Source organism: Pseudophryne corroboree, chromosome 2 (assembly GCF_028390025.1).
Source record: "Pseudophryne corroboree isolate aPseCor3 chromosome 2, aPseCor3.hap2, whole genome shotgun sequence".
Lineage (NCBI taxonomy): Eukaryota > Metazoa > Chordata > Amphibia > Anura > Myobatrachidae > Pseudophryne > Pseudophryne corroboree.
Window position 1 is genome coordinate 762614202 of NC_086445.1, and position 23235 is coordinate 762637436.

Sequence of the window (23235 nt, forward strand, 5' to 3'; positions counted from 1 at the left end):
ATATCGACCAATGCATCTTTAAAATCCTTTAATCGTCTGTTGGACGAGTCGGTGATTAAATATACGTCTACACCCTGCCAGGAACGCCCCAACCTTTCCAGACTGGAACATTTGGCCATGTAAGACCTGGCATCATACCAGGTCATTGTCATCAGGCCCGATAAGGGCGGGGCCATAGTGATCCAATATCTTGACAAATATAGATTGGAAATTATAAGCCAGCTGAAAGACCGGGAAGTGTACTTGAAATTGGGTAAGGATGCTACCGCCTTATACCAAAAAGAACTGTTTGAAATCTTGGAGAAGGCATACAACGAGAATAAAATTCCCCTAAAAGTTTTCAAAACTCTTTGTGTGCAGCACCCTAATGTGCCGGTGCTGTACACCTTGCCGAAAATACATAAAAGCCTTACCGAGCCACCAGGCAGGCCTATTATTTCTGCTAGGGACTCGTTGCTACAACCTATTTCTCAATTACTGGACAGTGTCCTCCAGCCACTACTATTGAAAGAAAAAACTTTCCTTAAGGATACGACTTATTTTCTGAATCTCCTTGGCGACATTGGCAGTGTACCAAGTGGAACTTTGTTATGCTGTCTAGGTGTGTCCAGCCTTTATACCTCTATCCCCCATGAGGGAGGACTGACAGCTATGAGGCGTTTTCTTGAACGACATCTCCCTACATCGAGCTTTGATCATGTGTTTTTTTTTACTTTACTAGAGTTATATTTAAGGCGCAACTATTTTTTATTTGATGGTGGGTTCTTCCTTCAATTACGACGGTGTGCCATGGGGTCCCCTGTGGCCCCCTCGTATGCAAATGTGTATATGTTTTTTCAGGAGGCAGACATGTTCTTTAGTGATGCAAATGTCAGTCAGCATATTTTGTTCTTCACCCGGTACATAGATGACGTGTTTCTTCTATGGACCGGGGGAGAGGAAAGTTTCTTGCAACTAATGACTTCTATTTACAACTTTGATTCACCAATTAAGTTTACTTTTACCCATAGTACCAGTAGTGCCAACTTCCTGGACGTACGGGTGACAGTCACTAATGGCAAAATTGAGACAGGTGTTTATTCTAAAAGCACTGATAGGAATACTTTCCTAAGGGCCTCAAGCCATCACCCTCTGGCCTTGAAGAAAGGTCTCCCGCTATCTCAGATGATGCGTTTTGCACGCATCACCAGTGAACCTGAGCTATTACCAGAGGCTCTGGATGGCCTTATTGCAAAGTTTACTGATAGGGGGTATTGTCCATTAACTCTTAAGGAACAAAAAATGAAGGTGTTAGCTATGGATAGAGCTAGTTTACTCAATCCCGCTAAATGTCATCAAGAGAATATTATCCCCTGGGTCAGTAATTATACTACGGCCAGTCCTATCATCCGGAGGGCAACGAATGCACTTTGGCCCATTGTGAGTTCTGATAAAGAGCTTCCAATCTTTAGGAACAAGAGACCTTTGGCAGCTTTCAAGCGTGGGAGTAATCTACGGGATAGACTCGTTCACGCTGACATTACGGGTATAGGGGGCAAAAAACCTAGCAATGTGTACACCAAACCTCCAGGCTGTTACAGATGCCATAATTGCATTACTTGCAAATACATGGTAGCCTGTAGAGAATTTAAGCATCCGCACATGGACAAAATCTAGATTTGTCCTGACATGCAATACTACCCATGTAGTGTACATAATTGTGTGCCCTTGTGGCTTATATTAACACCCGTAAGTTTAAGGAGAGGATGAACGCCCACAGATCGGCAATCAACATGACCCTAAACAGGAAAGATATTGATCAGCCAGTATCCCGACACTTTAAGGAGGCAGGTCATTCGCTAGAAGATTTGAAATATTACATTATTGACCATGTGCCGGTATCCCTTCGGGGAGGGGATCGGGGCAAACAACTATTGGTAAAGGAATCCCGTTGGATCATCCGCTTAGGCACTACTAAACCTATGGGTTTAAATGAAAAAATCAACTGGAATAGTATGCTTTGATACATTGCAGGCACTGTGGTCATGTAGCTTTAATTCCTTTTTTACAGCTATATACTATTGTTTACATTGACCCTGTTCTTTAGCCTCGGGGTAGTTTATTTGGTGCTATATGTATGTTTTTAACTTGTTCTGTTATTGTCCCTCTTCCCTACAGCTCTCATGCTATAGCCACATCGGGATCCTCTGCTGGCTAGATGGAGCGCAGGAAGCTGGCTGTGGAACGCACTCTGAGCGGTATCCATAGTAATGGAGGCCGCGCACCAGGAAGTACAGCAGACGATATTTCCGGCGGGCGTGTGGTTTGAGCGCTGGACGGAGCGGGAATCGAGGGACAGGTAAGGGTATTTATGTAAGTGTTTTGTGTTTGTTCTTTGCTGTAGATGTTGTCCCGAGGTAAACATGACTGTAAGATCAAGTAGCAACCAACGTGTTTTGTCCTAACTGGGCTCCATCAAGGGGTAGTTGAATAGTGAGACAAACCATGGGGTATATTTACTAAAATTCGTAATTTTAAGAATGAGGTTAAAGTTCAAACATGAATGACATCAAATGTGTGAAATTGCAACTTTTTGAATTTATTACGACTAATTTACTATGCTGTCGTATTCTGCATTTTCGTGTTTTCCCGATGTCGATGTCATTCGTATTTTTTGGCAGTGTTTTACTGGAGTGAATAGTAAAACACTGCCGACATTAACACAATGAATCTCGGCCGGATCTGTGAGATCCGTGCAGGGCTTCATTGTGCACCTTTCGTAAAGAAAATAAAGTGTTAAAAATAAAAATAAAAAATGCGTGGGGTCCCCCCTCCTAAGCAAAACCAGCCTCGGGCTCTTTGAGCCGGTCCTGGTTGTCAAAATATGGGGAAAAAATGACAGGGGTTCCCCCATATTTCATCAACCAGCACCGGGCTCTGCACCTGGTCCTGGTGTAAAAAATACGGGGGACAAAAAGCGTAGGGGTCCCCCGTATTTTTTGAACCAGCACCGGGCTCCACTAGCCAGATACATAATGCCAGAACTGGGGGACACTTTTATTGTGGTACATGGTGGCCCTGGCATTACATCCCCAACTAGTCACCACTGTCCGGGGTACCTTGGAGGAGTGGGAACCCCTTAAATCAAGGGGTCCCCCCCTCAAGCTAACCAAGGGCCAGGGGTGAAGCCCGAGGCTGTCCCCCTCATCCAAGGGCGGCAGGTGGGGGGCTGATAGCCAAGTGTAAAAAATCAGAATATTGTTTTTAGAAGCAGTACTACAAGTCCCAGCAAGCCTCCCCCGCAAGCTGGTACTTGGAGAACCACAAGTACCAGCATGCGGTGGAAAAATGGGCACCCTGGTACCTGTAGTACTACTACTACAAAAATACCCAACAAAAAACAGGACACACACACCGTGACAGTAAAAGTTTATTACATACATGCACACCTACATACATACATACTTACCTATGTTCACACGAGGCTCGGTCCTCTTCTCCATGTAGAATCCTCGGGGTACCTGTTGAAAAAATTATACTCACATAATCCAGTGTATCTTCTGTTCTTTGTATAATCCACGTACTTGGCAAAAAAACAAAACGGAAACCCGACCACGCACTGAAAGGGGTCCCATGTTTACACATGGGACCCCTTTCCCCGACTGCCAGGACCCCCCCCATCTCCTGTCAAAGAGGGTCCCTTCAGCCTGCCAGGGAGCGCCATGTCGTGGCACTCTCCTGATTGGCTGTGCGCTCCTGTAGTGTGATTGAGGCTGCACATGGCAGAGATACAATGTAGCGCCTATGCGCTCCATTGTATCCAATGGTGGGAACTTTGCGGTCAGCGGTTGTTCGAAAGTAACCTCACCTGATTGGCTGAAGGGACCCTCTTTGACAGGAGTCAGGGGGGGTCCTGGCCGTCGGGGAAAGGGGTCCCATGTGTAAACATGGGACCCCTTTCAGTGCGTGGTCGGGTTTCCGTTTTGTTTTTTTGCCAAGTACGTGGATTATACAAAGAACAGAAGATACACTGGATTATGTGAGTATAATTTTTTCAACAGGTACCCCGAGGATTCTACATGGAGAAGAGGACCGAGTCTCGTGTGAACATAGGTAAGTATGTATGTATGTATGTAGGTGTGCATGTATGTAATAAACTTTTACTGTCACGGTGTGTGTGTCCTGTTTTTTGTTGGGTATTTTTTTAGTAGTAGTACTACAGGTACCAGCGGGCCCGTTTTTCCACAACATGCTGGTACTTGTGGTTCTCCAAGTACCAGCTTGTGGGGGAGGCTTGCTGGGACTTGTAGTACTGCTTCTAAAAACAATATTCTGATTTTTTACACTTGGCTATCAGCCCCCCATCTGCCGCCCTTGGATGGGGGGGGACAGCCTCGGGCTTCACCCCTGGCCCTTGGGTGGCTGGAGGGGGGGGACCCCTTGATTTAAGGGGTTCCCCCTCTTTCAAGGTACCCCGGCCCGGGGTGACTAGTTGGGGATGTAATGCCAGAGCCGCCAGGACCACAATAAAAGTGTCCCCCGGCTCTGGCATTATGTACCTGGCTAGTGGAGCCCGGTGCTGGTTCAAAAAATACGGGGGACCCCATAAGCTTTTTGTCCCCCGTATTTATTGCACCAGGACCAGGCGCAGAGCCCGGTGCTGGTTGATGAAATATGGGGGAATCCCTGTCATTTTTCCCCCCATATTTTGACAACCAGGACCGGCTCAAAGAGCCCGAGGCTGGTTTTGCTTAGGAGGGGGGACCCCACACATTTTTTTTTTACATTTAACACTTTCCCACCCCTTCCGACTGATAAACATGCACGGATCTCACGGATCCGTGCATGCCTATCAGAACACGGTAAAAAAAAGCAGGTCTATTTGAAAACTGCTTTTTTTTACGATTTGTATTTATTCACGGCAGTGTTTGGCTATTGCCGGCAGTGTTTGTGAAATACAAATTTTAGTAAATTACAGAGTTCTACCAAATAACAGGCGTATTTGACCGATGGTGTATTCATAGATAATTTTTTTCTTTGACTTCAACAAAAATACGAATGCCCTCATCACTGCCGTGATTTGAGTTTAGTAAATTCCCGAGATGACACTTTGAAGAAAAAACACCATCTCGGTCAAAATCGGGAGCTTAGTAAATATACCCCCATGTATATATACCTAATTTAATTAGGAAGTGGTCACTACATCACTTCCTGTGACTAATTGATTAGAGGGTACAAAGTTCATAAAATAAACATTAGTCATAAATCACATAATAGTGTGAGGCTAGGGAGGAGGACCGCTATCCAGATATCATAAAATTTACAATAGGGAATGATTAAAACACATTAGATACATAAAAGACACGGACTTCCTGTCTGGGCCCCATGTGACGTCACATCCGCCCCACATCCGGTGTCTGCGGTCCTACTGTGCGCATGCACGTGCTCCATACAGCGGGATATGGGAGTCCTCATGCATCCTGATATCTTGTGTGTGGTGGGCATATTTCAGAAGTCCATGTATAGCAGACATCATTAAGTGAAAGCGGAGAATCCTGGCGGGAATGACGTCTGCTCTGCATGGACTTCTGAAATAATATTATGGTATGGTATCCAAAAATGGTATCCAAAAATAATAATCAATTGTGCGTACCAGACAAATGAAGAATGTTGGCTTTTAATAAGTGTCTTTAAAGCAGTTTCTTACCTCTTAGTATTCTTCTCCTGTCACAGCCGTTCAAATGTTACGTGGTATTTCACGTGTGTAGAGGATGGAGAGATTATATCAATAAATTGCACTATTCGTAATATAAAGTGACACTGTGCTTACATGCAAAAGTGCAAAAAAAAGTGCTATAGTACTTAAAAGTGCAAAAAAGAATAAAAAAGTCACCTTCTGGTAAAGGGCTTATTTACCAATCAGGAAGGTGCAACACCAAGTGATGCGGCACTCATAACCGATTGTCCAAAAAATTAAATCACACAACAGATGCTTATATATATTTGGGATGGGGGTTCTGGACTGCACACCCTAATTACATATATAGTGATATATAGTGCTACCATGCTGGGGATTGTAGTTCCACAAAGAAAGAAAATACAGTGCCGATGCACACTCCACAATACCAAGAACCGCTAGTCAATAATAATTATAGAAAACTAGAGATGAGCAGTTTGGATTTTAAGAAATCCGATCCGCTCCAAACTTCTGGGATCCAAGTCAGTCCAGCTGCCTCGGATCCCGACCCAAAGCAAAACCATGAGATCCCGATGTCGGATCTTGCGGTTTCGGCTCGGGCGCCAAGTTGAAATTCCCAATGAAGTCAATAGGGTGACCACTGATTGGCTGAGAGAGCTTTCTGTCATGGCTCTCAGCCAATCAGCATGTCCCCACAGACTTTAATGGAGCAAGATGACAGCCCCACACCACGCTCATGACACCGCCACCCACACTGCCAACATCACCGCCAACACTGCTGACACCCCCACACTGTCCCCATACTGAGGATACTGCCAGCACTCCTGCACTGCCGACACCCCTACATTGAGGACACCGCTGGCACTCCAGCACTGCCTACACTGCTGGCAGCTGACACCCTCGCACTAAGGACATTGCTGGCACTCCTGCACTGCCGACACAACCGCACCTTCACACTGCCAACACTGCTGACACACCCACTCAGAACACTGCTGACACAACCGCATTGATAACACTTTTGGCACCCCTGCACTAAGGACACCACCAACACTCCTGCACTGCCGACAACGCCAGCACCCCAGCAGTACTGACACCACCAGCAACCCTGCACTGAAGACACTGCCAGCACTGCTGACACTGAGGACTCTACCATCTCTGTTGACACCACCAGCACTTCAGCAGTATGGACACCGCTGGCAAACCCACACTGAGGACACTGCCAGCACTGCCAACACTGCCAGCACCCTTGCACTGAGGACACTCCTGACACCCCCCGCACTGCCAACACATCCAGCAGTACCAATACCACCAGCAACTCTGCACTGTGGACACCACGGTCACTGCTGACACCTTGAGCACCCCAGCAGTACTTACACCGCCAGCAACCCCACACTGTGGACTCTGCCACCACCCTTGCACTGCCAGCACTCTCGCACTAAGGACACCACTGGCATCCCCTGTCACAGTAAGTGCACTATAGGTGTATCCGCCCTGCACTGTATCCTGATTGTATCTGACCAAAACTGTATCCCGCACTATATCCATCCCCCACTCTATCCAACCAACACTGTATCCCACACTGTATCCTACCAGCAATGTATCCCGCACTGTATCCGACCCAAACTGTATTCGACCCAAACAGTATCCAACCCACACAGTATCTGACCCGCAGTGTATTCTGCATTGTATCCGACCCGCAATGTATCCTGTACTGTACCCAACCCACACTGTGTGCAACCTGCACTGTTTCTGACCCGCACTGTATCCCACACTGTATTCAACCAGTAATATATCCCATACTGTATCCGTCCCGTACTGTATCCAACCCACACAGTATCCAACCAGCACTGTATCCAACCCACACTGTATCCAACCAGCACTGAATCCAACCTGTCCTGTATCCCACACTGTATATAACCCACACTGTATACTGCAGTTTAGCCAGCCTTAGGCCAATATTTGTGAAAACAATATTGTGAGCTGTGTGGTGTTCACAATTGAGTAGGAATGACTGGAAATTAATGTTATTTAGGTTAAGAAACAAAAAAAAGGCCCAAATTAAGTTATTTTAGCTCTTTTTGTAAATTTTAGAAAAAATCCAAAGCCAGTCACAGTGGTTTGGCAAATATCCAAAGCCATCGGGTTAATCAGAGCCAAATTCAAATCCAGCAAAAATGGCCCGGCGCATATCCCTATAGTAAACCCTGTAATCTAACAGAGCAAATTCGAGGTTTTTGGTATACTTTTTGGCTAAAAAGTATCAGCCCACCAGCCAGCGTCTCCCTAGATGCTGGTTGGTGGGCTAGTATTTTTTCGCCCAAAAATATACCAAAAACCTTAAATTTGCTCTATGCTAGATTGCAAAGTTTACTATAATTATTCTGACTAGCAGTTCTTGCTATTGTGGAGTATGCATCGACACTGCATTTTCTTTCTCTGTGGATGTATGTATACACATATATATATATTTATAGTGATAAAACCAGACTCTCAAATTTCATCTAATTCACATCAGCTGGGTAGCATAAATCCAGGGATCCCCATAATAGTCAACTGCAACAAAGGAAGCACTCACCAGTCTTGTTTGTAGTGACAAAAATATTTATCAAACCGCACATCAGCAATAAATACAGGGTCGACGTCTTGGTCCTGGAGTGGACCTTTTTCAAGACCAGTTGTACAGCAATTGAGGTCAACTGGTCTTGAAAAAGGTCCACTCCAGGACCAAAACGTCGACCCTGTATTGTCATTGCTGTATGATATATACAGGACTAGTGAGTGCTTTTGCTGCATTTGTATATATATATATATATATATATAATGTATATACATCCAATGCTGGCACTCAGTGGATCCTAACAAGATACTGTGCGGTGCCATCCAAATAAGCTGCAAGCAGCCTTAGCATAATGTCGTAAAGGCGGCACTCAAAAAAAAAGAAGACAATGAAGACAAGAAGTCCTGAAGTTCGTTGTCTTCTTTTTTTTTTGGAATGCTGCGTTTGGGACATTATTACAGTATATATATATATATATATATATATATATCTATCCATATATATATCCATATATATATATATATATATATATATATATCCATTTGTGCACATATATATATATATATATATATATATATATTTACACTGTATATAAACTGTGGTGTGAAAGTCCAGTATAATAAGTTTCAATTAAATGAATACATATGCACCAATGTCCAAATTGTGTGTGAGCAGCATCCGAATCTCTAATCCTTGCTGCTACAAGGTAAAATAACACAGAAAAGAATAAAGCATTTTTCTGTTTAAAAGTAAATTCAAATACTGTAGTTCCTTTTTTAGTGTTCAACAATTTGTAATTTTTTATTTCTATATTTTTTTTTTATTGCTGGAACTGGAAGTAAAAGCCAAGAACTAAGCTTCCCCTATCATGTGCATGAGTTACCTGGCAATGCTAGGTCTTGCGTGCTCCGAGGCTGCCTGCACTGTAAGAGTACCCTATTGTTGCCAGCCAGTATCACAAGGTACCTGCTATCGCTCTGCCTGCATCAACATATTTATTGATAAATTAGCAATGCAAAAGCTTTCTTTTCAGCTATAATAATAAAGAGGACTAATAACTTAAAATCAGATCATGTCTTACTTAAATTGATGTAATAAAATTAGATTAGTCTCTACAACTATATATAGAGTATGTATCCTAGATAGCATATAACATATACAATACATCTTAGCATTATGATACAAGTAAGATTGGAATCATATATTTAATAGCTTAAAACATCATTACACCGAATCCTTTCAGTTTGCAGGATTTCGAGTTCTCAGACAGTAGATATGAATGAACACAAGTGACTCTCAGCCTAACAGGTGAGAACGGAGTCTCATTATACAGTTCCTGTTGGTACAGTTGGAGACAGACATCTGCTTCCTCTTCAGTGCCAGGGTACTTATGTTTCAATGGATTGGTCCTTTCTTCTTTGTACACATAGCGTGTTTCCTTTTCAATCGAAATATAATTTTGAAACTGAAACAGTAAAGTGAGTAAATAGATAAACAAAGGCTGTCTTGAGGCAGCTGCCAGAAATAAATGCAAGGTGCTGCTCATAAAACAAAGAGATCAGTCACATGTGATAAATGCATATTAACCATTTCACTACTATTATTAACAAAGAAGGAAAATAGTTCTCAACAAAATAAAATATGTAGTTATTCAGATGGTGGCCGTAATCCCAACCTGAAGCTGTACAAGTAACAAGTCCACTAGCACAATTAAATGTCCAAAATAAAAACCTGGACACAGGAATTGGTGGACATTAGTTCATTACTTTAGTAACTCAAATAAATAACATTTATCAGGGTAGTCAAGAAAACACTGCACATTGGCATTAGCCAATCACCTACAGCGGAAGTGTCCCGTTCAATGCCTCCCTACCTCTCTTCTGAGCCTCCACTGTGCTAGATGCTGCTCTACTCTCAGACATTTTCTCCTTACTATTGATATCTAAGAAGCTTTTTCTGCAGTGTGCATATTATTTCTAAAAGTATCCACTGCATTTACAGCTCCACACACCCCTGCTGGCCATTTATAGCAGCCTGGATACCACATAAGAAACTCTGACATTTTTCTTGCTAGATTTTATGGTCACCGGACATCCTAACTTCCCTCCACTCTCCTGATAACTGCTGTCCTAATTTACTGTCAACTTCCCACTCACTACTATCCCTGATGGCATCCTCCCTCCCCATGCTTGCCATCCTAACATGCTAACAACTAGGACATAAAGACATAAACTGCATAGGAAATAAACCCTAAAAACACACAATACTCACACACAAATAAAACAGACAACTAAGGCAGAAAAACACAAAAACATTTAAACAGTAAAAAAAAGAAAAAGGCAAAACAGAGGTACAATTCAAAACAATGCATTAATGTCTCCTCACCTGCTCACCCTGCAGCCAAAATCTCCTGAATCACCTATCAGCTACTAATATAAAGCAGCGGCAGTCTTACATCATTTAGGTGAGGAATGTGTGCTCTGAATGGTTTGAAATCAGTCAATCAGAAAAGGGCACTTTTTCAAAATCACAGATTCTCCTTTAACAAACAGGAAGTTTGGAGTTTTTCGGTGAGTTTCAAACCACCTGATATTGCCATCCATGACTGGGGATTGAGTTTTATTCCTCCAAATCACTGGATAATAAAAATAGCACTTTTAGGGAATAAAATCATTGTTGATGTAATGTAATGTGAAGAGGAATCAAACCTACCCTCATGTCTTGGCAGATCCTACAGGTGTAAAGGTATAGGATATAGGTGCCAGCAATGTGTAATGGAGGTCAGTCCACACGATGCATAACTTAACAAGGATTTGTTTATTAACCAGGAAGATTGGATTGCAGAGTAAACAGGATTCTGCAGGTCCAGCTAGAAACGTGTTGGGCTAGTGTGCAGTATAAAGAAGCACATACCTATACCTATACTGTGGTGGCAGTGGAGTATGTAATTCATACAGCGATGGTGGTATTGTGTACTTGTATTCTCTTTCACATTCTCCTTTCGGGAAGCACTCAGGGGTACATACTTCTTCAATGGATGCAACACATGCGCAATAACATATTCTGGCTGGCCGTGTCAGAAGTCGTGCTGTGAGGTGAGTACAGTGGTATGGGATCACAGCGGTTTAGAGGAGACATTGCAGTGCACTCTCCACCAACCAAAAACAGTATATCCATTGGTTTTTTTATATATATTTACCATTAACAGGATTTATTTGGTATCATATACTGTAGCTTTAAATATGCTTAAAAACAGTATTTCTACAGAACTGTACAACAGTAGCACCTGGCTTGTAGTGTGCTTGTTTTACCACTGCCGTACCACTTGTTTTACCAGTACAGTACTTTACTAAGTTTCATTTAGAACAGTTGCAACAAAAAGTCCAGGAACAGTTGAAAACATCTATTCATATGATCCGTATTAAGGTGTCTTAACAAAAAGTAAAACAGTAGTACATAAGATAACTGCAAATACATTAGTTTATAACAGGACACATTGAAAGTGAAGTTTTTTTATGAGGCTTATTTGCACCCAACTTTCACAAGCATGAGAATCATGCCTACTTCACTGTCTTTAAAAAGCATTTTCTCCTAATTTTGCAAATGTACAGAAAAAACCTGAGTGTGCACTGAGTTTTGGAGGAGTAAAAATGTCAAACATCCAACCCCCTACCACATCAGGACCACTATCTTTTCATTACATTTTTCAGTTTCTTTATACTAAAATATTGCACAGTTTAGCTTCCATGTAAATGAATCTTCTCTCCAACTTTATCTCATGTAAATAAGCTCATCCTGCAAAATAAAATATAATTCTGCATTTTCGTGCAGAATTAGTGCACAAGTGCACTTAATGCACAATGATCACATCCTACAGTAAGACTTCCAACTCCTCTCATCAGCTGGTGCAAAACATAGTTGAACCGCATTCACTGCTTTCTGCACTGAGGTGGAAAACTAGGCACATTTTGCCAAAATAGTTAGAGGACATCACAAAAGAGTATGTGTTCTGCAGTTTTACACAATGCAAATGACTCTGAATTAGGTATGGCTATCAACCATCGATGGTTAATATAAATCAATGGTTCACCGTTAATAGTTGGTGGTTGTGGGTGGTACTGCCATCTATGGGAGAGATACATTGATGGGACACCCCACCCCGCACATAGCACCCGAATGTGATTGGCCTGTATCCCTACCCTGAATTTGGGTGAAAGAAATATACTGCACAGTATGCTGCTGAAACAAATACATTCTAAGCAGGCGTTATCTAAGATAGAGAATTAATTAATAGGTTACTTTATTCCAACAGTCTATGTCTAGCATCCTATTGCTACAGTACTCATGGAAAAAACAAATGTCCTACTTAGTGTGTTCATATGTATACAATAAAAATCTGAGTGCAGTGAAGCCATCTGCCTCCTCCAATGATCCATGTAATGGCAGCATCCAGTACTGGCTTGTGCTCATTTATAGTTAACATTTGGCCCAAATTCTCTGCACTGCTTTGTGTTCAGCATCTGGTAACATCATGTCTGTTTCCTCTTCTGGAAATCACACTAGTATTCAGCCAGCTAATGGCAGCCTACAGTCTACCTTTGTGCATACAGTCTGTATAGCGCATGCATTGTAGGAGATTTCACAAATGTTTGCAAATGCGCAGGTAAAATAATCACGTGATCATCAGCATTGCATGCAGTTTGCATGACACTTTGACTCAGCATGTCTGGGGGTGGTACTGGAGTTTGCTATTGGAAACACAAACAAAAAACATTATATTAATTAGTGATGTGCACCAGAAATTTTTCGGGTTTTGTGTTTTAGTTTTGGATTCGGTTCCGCGGCCGTGTTTTGGATTCGGACGCGTTTTGGCAAAACCTCCCTGAAAATTTTTTGTCGGATTCGGGTGTGTTTTGGATTCGGGTGTTTTTTTTACAAAAAACCCTCAAAAACAGCTTAAATAATAGAATTTGGGGGTCATTTTGATCCCATAGTATTATTAACCTCAATAACCATAATTTACACTCATTTTCAGTCTATTCTGAACACCTCACACCTCACAATATTATTTTTAGTCTTAAAATTTGCATCGAGGTTGCTGGATGACTAAGCTAAGCGACCCAAGTGGCCGACACAAACACCTGGCCCATCTAGGAGTGGCACTGCAGTGTCAGACAAGATGGCAGATTAAAAAAATAGTCCCCAAACAGCACATGATGCAAAGAAAAAAAGAGGCACAATGGGGTAGCTGTGTGGCTAAGCTAAGCGACCCAAGTGGCCGACACAAACACCTGGCCCATCTAGGAGTGGCACTGGATGGCACTTCAAAAAAATAGTCCCCAAACAGCACATGATGCAAAGAAAAAAAGAGGCGCAATGAGGTAACTGTGTGACTAAGCTAAGCGGACCCAAGTGGCCGACACAAACACCTGGCCCATCTAGGAGTGGCACTGCAGTGTCAGACCGGATGGCACTTCAAAAAAATAGTCCCCAAACAGCACATGATGCAAAGAAAAAAAGAGGCGCAATGAGGTAGCTGTGTGACTAAGCTAAGCGACCCAAGTGGCCGACACAAACACCTGGCCCATCTAGGAGTGGCACTGCAGTGTCAGACAGGATGGCACTTCAAAAAAATTGTCCCCAAACAGCACATGATGCAAAGAAAAAAAGAGGCGCAATAAGGTAACTGTGTGACTAAGCTAAGCGACCCAAGTGGCCGACACAAACACCTGGCCCATCTAGGAGTGGCACTGCAGTGTCAGACAGGATGGCACTTCAAAAAATAGTCCCCAAACAGCACATGATGCAAAGAAAAATGAAAGAAAAAAGAGGTGCAAGATGGAATTGTCCTTGGGCCCTCCCACCCACCCTTATGTTGTATAAACAGGACATGCACACTTTAACAAACCCATCATTTCAGCGACAGGGTCTGCCACACAACTGTGACTGAAATGACAGGTTGGTTTGGGCCCCCACCAAAAAAGAAGCAATCAATCTTTCCTTGCACAAACTGGCTCTACAGAGGCAAGATGTCCACCTCCTCCTCATTGTCCGATTCCTCACCCCTTTCACTGTGTACATCCCCCTCCTCACAGATTATTAATACGTCCCCACTGGAATCCACCATCTCAGGTACCTGTGTACTTTCTGGAGGCAATTGCTGGTGAATGTCTCCATGGAGGAATTGATTATAATTCATTTTGATGAACATCATCTTCTCCACATTTTCTGGAAGTAACCTCGTACGCCGATTGCTGACAAGGTGAGCGGCTGCACTAAACACTCTTTCGGAGTACACACTGGAGGGGGGGGGCAACTTAGGTAAAATAAAGTCAGTTTGTGCAAGGGCCTCCAAATTGCCTCTTTTTCCTGCCAGTATACGTACGCACTGTCTGACGTGCCTACTTGGATGTGGTCACTCATATAATCCTCCACCATTCTTTCAATGGTGACAGAATCATATGCAGTGACAGTAGATGACATGTCAGTAATCATTGGCAGGTCCTTCAGTCTGGACAAGATGTCAGCACTCGCTCCAGACTGCCCTGCATCACCGCCAGCGGGTGGGCTCGGAATTCTTAGCCTTTTCCTCGCACCCCCAGTTGCGGGAGAATGTGAAGGAGGAGCTGTTGACGGGTCACGTTCCGCTTGACTTGACAATTTTCTCACCAGCAGGTCTTTGAACCTCTGCAGACTTGTGTCTGCCGGAAAGAGAGATACAACGTAGGTTTTAAATCTAGGATCGAGCACGGTGGCCAAAATGTAGTGCTCTGATTTCAACAGATTGACCACCCGTGAATCCTGGTTAAGCGAATTAAGGGCTCCATCCACAAGTCCCACATGCCTAGCGGAATCGCTCTGTTTTAGCTCCTCCTTCAATCTCTCCAGCTTCTTCTGCAAAAGCCTGATAAGGGGAATGACCTGACTCAGGCTGGCAGTGTCTGAACTGACTTCTTGTGTGGCAAGTTCAAAGGGTTGCAGAACCTTGCACAATGTTGAAATCATTCTCCACTGCGCTTGAGTCAGGTGCATTCCCCCTCCTTTGCCTATATCGTAGGTAGCTGTATAGGCTTGAATGGCCTTTTACTGCTCCTCCATCCTCTGAAGCATATAGAGGGTTGAATTCCACCTCGTTACCACCTCTTGCTTCAGATGATGGCAGGGCAGGTTCAGGAGTGTTTGCTGGTACTCCAGTCTTCGGCACGCGGTGGTGAATGCCGAAAGTGGCCCACAATTCTTCGGGCCACCGACAGCATCTCTTGCACGCCCCTGTCGTTTTTTAAATAATTCTGCACCACCAAATTTAATGTATGTGCAAAACATGGAATTTACGTGCTGGAATTTACCCAGATGTAATGCACGCACAATATTGGTGGCGTTGTCCGATGTCACAAATCGCCAGGAGAGTCCAATTGGGGTAAGCCATTCTACGATGATGTTCCTCAGTTTCCATAAGAGGTTGTCAACTGTGTGCCTCTTATGGAAAGCGGTGATACAAAGCGTAGCCTGCCTAGGAACGAGTTGGCGTTTGCGAGATGCTGCTAATGGTGCCGCCGCTGCTGTTCTTGCTGCGGGAGGCAATACATCTACCCAATGGGCTGTCACAGTCATATAGTCCTGAGTGCCCTGGTCCACTTGTCCACATATCTGTGGTTAAGTGGACATTGGGTACAACTGCATTTTTTAGGACACTGGTGACTCTTTTTCTGACGTCTGTGTACATTTTCGCCTGCCTAGAGAAATGGAACCTAGATGGTATTTGGTTCTGGGGACACAGTACCTCAATCAACTCTTTAGTTCCCTGTGAATTAACGGTGGATACCAGAAACACGTTTCTCACCACCCAGGCTGACAAGGACTGAGTTATCCGCTTTGCAGGTCATGTAGGGGTGACTGCTGTGATATTTCATTTTCCTCGCAAAGGACTGTTGGACAGTCAATTGCTTACTGGAAGTAGTACAAGTGGTCTTCCGACTTCCCCTCTGGGATGACGATCGACTCCCAGCAGCAACAACAGCAGCGCCAGCAGCAGTAGGCGTTACACTCAAGGATGCATCGGAAGAATCCCAGGCAGGAGAGAACTCGTCAGACTTGACAGTGACATGGCCTGCAGGACTATTGGCTTTCCTGTCTAAGGAGAAAATTGACACTGAGGGAGTTGGTGGTGTGGTTAGCAGGAGCTTGGTTACAAGAGGAAGGGATTTAGTTGGCAGTGGACTGCTTTCGCTGTCACCCAAAGTTTTTGAACTTGTCAATGACTTCTGATGAATGCGCTCCAGGTGACGAATAAGGGAGGATGTTCCTAGGTGGTTAACGTCCTTACCCCTACTTATTACAGCTTGACAAAGGCAACACACGGCTTGACACCAGTTGTCCGCATTTCTGTTGAAATAATTCCACACCGAAGAGGTGATTTTTTTTGTATTTTGACCAGGCAAGTCAATGGCCATATTCTTCCCACGGACAACAGGTGTCTCCCCGGGTGCCTGACTTAAACAAACCACCTCACCATCAGAATCCTCCTTGTCAATTTCCACCCCAGCGCCAGCAACACCCATATCCTCATCCTGGTGTACTTCAACAGTGACATCTTCAATTTGACTATCAGGAACTGGATTGTGGGTGCTCCTTCCAGCACTTGCAGGGGGCGTGCAAATGGTGGAAGGCGCCACCTCTTCCCATCCAGTGTTGGGAAGGTCAGGCATCGCAACCGACACAATTGGACTCTCCTTGGGGATTTGTGATTTAGACGAACGCACAGGTCTTTGCTGTGCTTTTGCCATCTTAACTCTTTTAAGTTTTCTACAGGAGAATGAGTGCTTCCATACTCATGTGAAGCTGAACCACTAGCCATGAACATAGGCGAGGCCCTCAGCTGTTCCTTGCCACTCCGTGTCGTAAATGGCACATTGGCAAGTATACGCTTCTCCTCAGACGATTTTGATTTAGATTTTTGGGTCATTTTACTGAGCTTTATTTTTTTGGATTTTACATGCTCTCTACTATGACATTGGGCATCGGCCTTGGCAGACGACGTTGATGGCATTTTATCGTCTCTGCCATTTCTAGTGGCAGCAGCTTCAGCACGAGGTGGAAGTGGATCTTGATCTTTCCCTATTTTTCCCTCCACATTTTTGTTCTCCATTAAATAATGTGTGGAATTATATGCCAGTAATATATCAATAGCAATGGCCTACTACTATATATACTGCGCACAACTGAAATGCACCACAGGTATGGATGGATAGTATACTTGACGAAACAGAGGTAGGTAGAGCAGTGGCCTACTGTACCGTACTGCTATATATTATATACTGGTGGTCAGCAAAATTATGCACTGTCCTCCTACTATATATATACTGTGCAAAACTTAAATGCACCACAGGTATGGATGGATAGTATACTTGACGACACAGAGGTAGGTAGAGCAGTGGCCTACTGTAACGTACTGCTATATATTATATACTGGGGGTCAGCAAAATTATGCACTGCCCACCTACTATATATACACCGTACCACTTAAATGCACCACAGTTATGGATGGATAGTATACTTGACGACACAGAGGTAGGTAGAGCAGTGGCCTACTGTACCGTACTGCTATATATTATATACTGGCGGTCAGAAAAATTATGTACTGCCCTCCTACTATATATACACCGCACCACTTAAATGTACCACAGGGATGGATGGATAGTATACTTGATGACACAGAGGTAGGTCGAGCAGTGGCCTACTGTACCGTACTGCTATATATTATAAACTGGCGGTCAGCAACATTATGCACTGTCCTCCTACTATATATACACCGCACAACAACTAAAATGCACCACAGGTATGGATGGATAGTATACTTGACGACACAGAGGTAGGTAGAGCAGTGGCCTACTGTACCGTACTGCTATATATTATATATTGGTTGTCAGCAAAATTATGCACTTTCCTCCTACTATATATACACCGCACAACAACTAAAATGCACCACAGGTATGGATGGATAGTATACTTGACGACACAGAGGTAGGTAGAGCAGTGACCTACTGTACCATACTGCTATATATTATATACTGGTTGTCAGCAAAATTATGCACTGTCCTCCTACTATATATACACCGCACCACTTAAATGCACCACAGGGATGGATGGATAGTTTACTTGACGAAACAGAGGTAGGTAGAGCAGTGGCCTACTGTACCGTACTGCTATATATTATATACTTGTGGTCAGCAAAATTATGCACTGTCCTCCTACTATATATACACCGCACCACTTAAATGCACCACAGGGATGGATGGATAGTATACTTGATGACACAGAGGTAGGTAGAGCAGTGGCCTACTGTACCGTACTGCTATATATTATATACTGGTTGTCAGCAAAATTATGCACTGTCCTCCTACTATATGTACACCGCACCACTTAAATGCACCACAGGGATGGATGGATAGTATACTTGATGACACAGAGGTAGGTAGAGCAGTGGCCTACTGTACCGTACTGCTATATATTATATACTTGTGGTCAGCAAAATTATGCACTGTCCTCCTACTATATATACACCGCACAACAACTAAAATGCACCACAGGTATGGATGGATAGTATACTTGACGACACAGAGGTAGGTAGAGCATTGGCCTACTGTACCGTACTGCTATATATTATATACTGGTTGTCAGCAAAATTATGCACTGTCCTCCTACTATATATACACCGCACCACTTAAATGCACCACAGGGATGGATGGATAGTATAGTTGACGACACAGAGGTAGGTAGAGCAGTGGCCTACTGTACCGTACTGCTATATATTATATACTGGTGGTCAGCAAAATTATGCACTGTCCTCCTACTATATATATACTGTGCAAAACTTAAATGCGCCACAGGTATGGATGGGATAGTATACTTGACAACACAGAGGTAGGTAGAGCAGTGGACTACTGTACCGTACTCCTATATATATGCTGGTGGTCAGCAAAATTCTGCACTGTGCTCCTACTATATACTACAATGCAGCACAGATATGGAGCGTTTTTCAGGCAAAGAACGTATACTGGTGGTCACTAGTCAGCAAAACTCTGCATTGTCCTCCTACTATATAATACTGCTGGTCCCCAGTCCCCACAATAAAGCAATTAGCACACTGAGCACAGATATTTGCAGCACACTGAGCACAGATTTGGAGCATTTTTCAGGCAGAGAACGTAGATATTTGCAGCACACTGAGCACAGATATTTGCAGCACACTGAGCACAGATATTTGCAGCACACTGAGCACAGATATTTGCAGCACACTGAACATAGAAACTGAGAGGACGCCAGCCACGTCCTCTCACGATCATCTCCAATGCACAAGTGAAAAATGGGGATGACGCGCTGCTCCTTATATAGAATACGAAGCTCGTGAGAATCCGACCGCAGGATGATGACGTTCGGGCGCGCTCGGGTTAACCGAGCAAGGCGGGAGGATCCGAGTCTGCTCGGACCCGTGCAAAAAAGGATGAAGTTCGGGGGGTTTCAGATTCCGAGGAACCGAACCCGCTCATCACTAATATTAATATGAATCAGACTTTCATTTTTTAGCAATTTATCAAGGCATCTTGCAATGAAAATAAATGTATGTAAAAATATCCAGTCTCCTATTTCCAGCTCTTTCCCTGCTGCTTGCAAACAGTAGCTCTCTTCTTTTGAAAAGACATTAGAGCGTATAAATGTTACAGTCTCACCTTTCCCAGCTATCATAGAGATCCTCCCAGTACACTGTTGTTGCTGAGCAATGGGCAACTTATCTGGAGTTGTTCATATTTATCTCAGCATATAATGAAGTATACCAATGTGAAATAAGGAGATCCACAAAACATACAATGTTGTTGTTCCGTTATAGGGTAGAGTACCACTGGATGACATCATGACATTCTGTAGAGATTGCAGATCTGATGTAAATCATTGTTATACTATCACTTTAAAGGAATGGATAGAATTGTCTGATTTCCTTGTATAGTTCTACTGTATATTTTCAGAGAAAAGCTGTCTATATTTTATACCTAGTTACACTGAGTAACAGCTGCAGAAGCCAAAAAACAATATATTTTCTTTTTAATAGGATCTCAACAACCGTACGGAATGTATTTGTGCAAAATACTGTCCATATGTGGTTTTAGTAGTGATTAAAATATTATATTAATCCTGTTTAACTCTGTTATTTGAATTTTCACAAATTGCTTGTTATCACTTCTATAGTTATCTACAGTGTGCTGAAATTTTAAAGGAATGCTAAATCTCCCAAAAAGTAAATATACAGTGCATCAGGAAAGTATTCACAGCGCTACACTTTTTCCACATTTTGTTATGTTACATCCTTATTCCAAAATGGAATAAATTCATTTCCCCCTCAATCTTCTACACACAATACCCCATAATGAAAATGTGAAAAAAGTTATTGTAAAATTTTTGCAAATTTATTAAAAATGAAAAACTAAGAAATCACATGCACATAAGTATTCATTGCCTTTGCCATAAAGCTCAGAATTGAGCTCAGGTGCATCCTGTTTCCACTGATCATCCTTGAGATGTTCCTACAGCTTAATTGGTGTCCACCTGTGGTAAATTCAGTTGACTGGACATGATTTGGAAAGGCACACACCTGTCTATATAAGGTCCCACACTTGACAGTGCATGTATGAGCACAAACCAAGCATGAAGTCATAGGAATTGTCTGTAGACCTCCAAGACAGGATTGTCTCGAGGCACAAATCTGGGGAAGGGTACAGAAAAAAATCTGATGCTTTGAAGATCCCAATGAGCACAGTGGCCTCCATCATCCGTAAATGGAAGAAGATCGGAACCACCAGGACTCTTCCTAGAGCTGGCTGGCCGTCTAAACTGAGTGATTGTGGGAGAAGGACCCTAGTCAGGGAGGTGACCAAGAACCCAATGGTCATTCTGTCAGAGCTACAGCATTCCTCTGTGGAGAGTGAAGAACCTTCAAGAAGGACAACCATCTCTGCAGCAATCCACTAATTAGGCTGGATGGTAGAGTGGCCAGATGGAAGCCATTCCTTAGTAAAAAGCACATGGCAGCCCACCTGGAGTTTGCAAAAATGCACCTAAAGAACTCTCAGACCATGAGAACAAGATTGAACTCTTTGGCGTGAATACCAGGCGTGATGTTTGGAGGAAACCAGGCACCGCTCATCACCAGGTCAATACCATCCCTAATATATAATGGCAAACTGCTCTAATCAAACTGGTAAAATTCCTCAGGTGCTGGGGGATACTTCTAAACAAGAAAAACAAAAGGATTTTTCCCACGCACTCTGTAGGCTATTAGTAACAAGAACTGTATTCTATATAATGATAGAAAAATTAGAGCTCTTCACTACATATATTTTACCAAAAATATGATAAGCCTCCAGGCCACTTCACGGCAGCTGTATTGCTGGATGTCCCTAATACTAAGCATAAGTCCAGGGCGTGGACCCCACAAAGTCAGCTCAGGCCCAACCACCGCAGGGTAGCACACCATTGACATACTATAGTGTTAATATGTGTTAATAAGAAAGAAGCAGGAGCTATATATTAGAAAGTGATACAAAAATATGGGTGTTAGTAGAATACTCAAAAGAGTAAAATTAGTGGAAAAATAGGAGTGTTACACATGTGCTAAATAAATATTATGGCGTGCTGCCTCAAGGTAGCCCGGCCACACCAGACCTGGGGGGGGAATACCACTCCCCAAACTCACAAACAGCATAATAATAATAATTACATCCACTATGGGTCATATAATTGCTTAATGTATGGCCACATGATCATGGCACATACAAAATATATCCAGATTGAGAGTTAGCTTACCTGGAGTCACCTCTGTATCCTCCAAATGGCACTACAAGACCCAGCATGCCCTCCTAATTCTGGTTCCATCTATGCCTCTCTGAACTGCAATATCTAATGACAAACTGCTCTAATCAAACTGGTAACATTCCTCAGGTGCTGCGGGAGGGGGATAGTTCTAGACAAGAAAAACAAAATGATTTTTCTCAACCACTCTGTGGGCTATTAGTAACAAGAACTGTATACTATATAATAATACCATCCCTACACTGAAGCATGGTGGTGGCAGCATCATGCTGTGGGGATGTTTTTCAGTGGCAGGAACTGGGAGAGTAGTCAGGATAGAGGGAAAGATAAATGCAGCAATGTACAGAGACATCCTGGATGAAAACCTGCTCCAGAGCGCTCTTGACCTCAGACTGGGGCAACGGTTCATCTTTCAGCAGGACAACAACCCCAAGCACACAGCCAAGATATCAAAGGAGTGGCTTCAAGACAACTCCTCTGTGAATAGCCTTGAGTGGCCCAGCCAGAGACCAGACTTGAATGTGATTGAACATCTCTAGAGAGATCTGAAAATGGCTGTGAACCGATGTTTCCCATCCAACCAATTCACATTGTCATTATGGAGTATTGGGGGTAATTCCAAGTTGATCGCAGCAGGAAATTTTTTAGCAGTTGGGCAAAACCATGTGCACTGCAGGGGGGGCAGATATAACATTTGCAGAGAGAGTTAGATTTGGGTGGGTTATTTTGTTTCTGTGCAGGGTAAATACTGGCTGCTTTATTTTTACACTGCAATTTAGATTGCAGATTGAACACACCACACCCAAATCTAACTCTTTCTGCACATGTTATATCTGCCTCCCCTGCAGTGCACATGGTTTTGCCCAACTGCTAACAAAATTCCTGCTGCGATCAACTTGGAATTACCCCCATTGTGTGTAGAATTTTGAGGGGAAAAATTAATTTATTCCATTTTGGAATAAGGCTGCAAAATAACATAATGTGAAAAAAGTGAAGCGCTAGGAATACTTTCCGGATGCACTGTAAATATAATAATAAGAAAATAAGTAGAAGCAGAAGAAGAAGAAGAAGGTTTAATTATACCAGCGATGGTAGTTGAAGATCTTCCTGTTTCCAGACAAAAGATATCAGTACTAGAGAT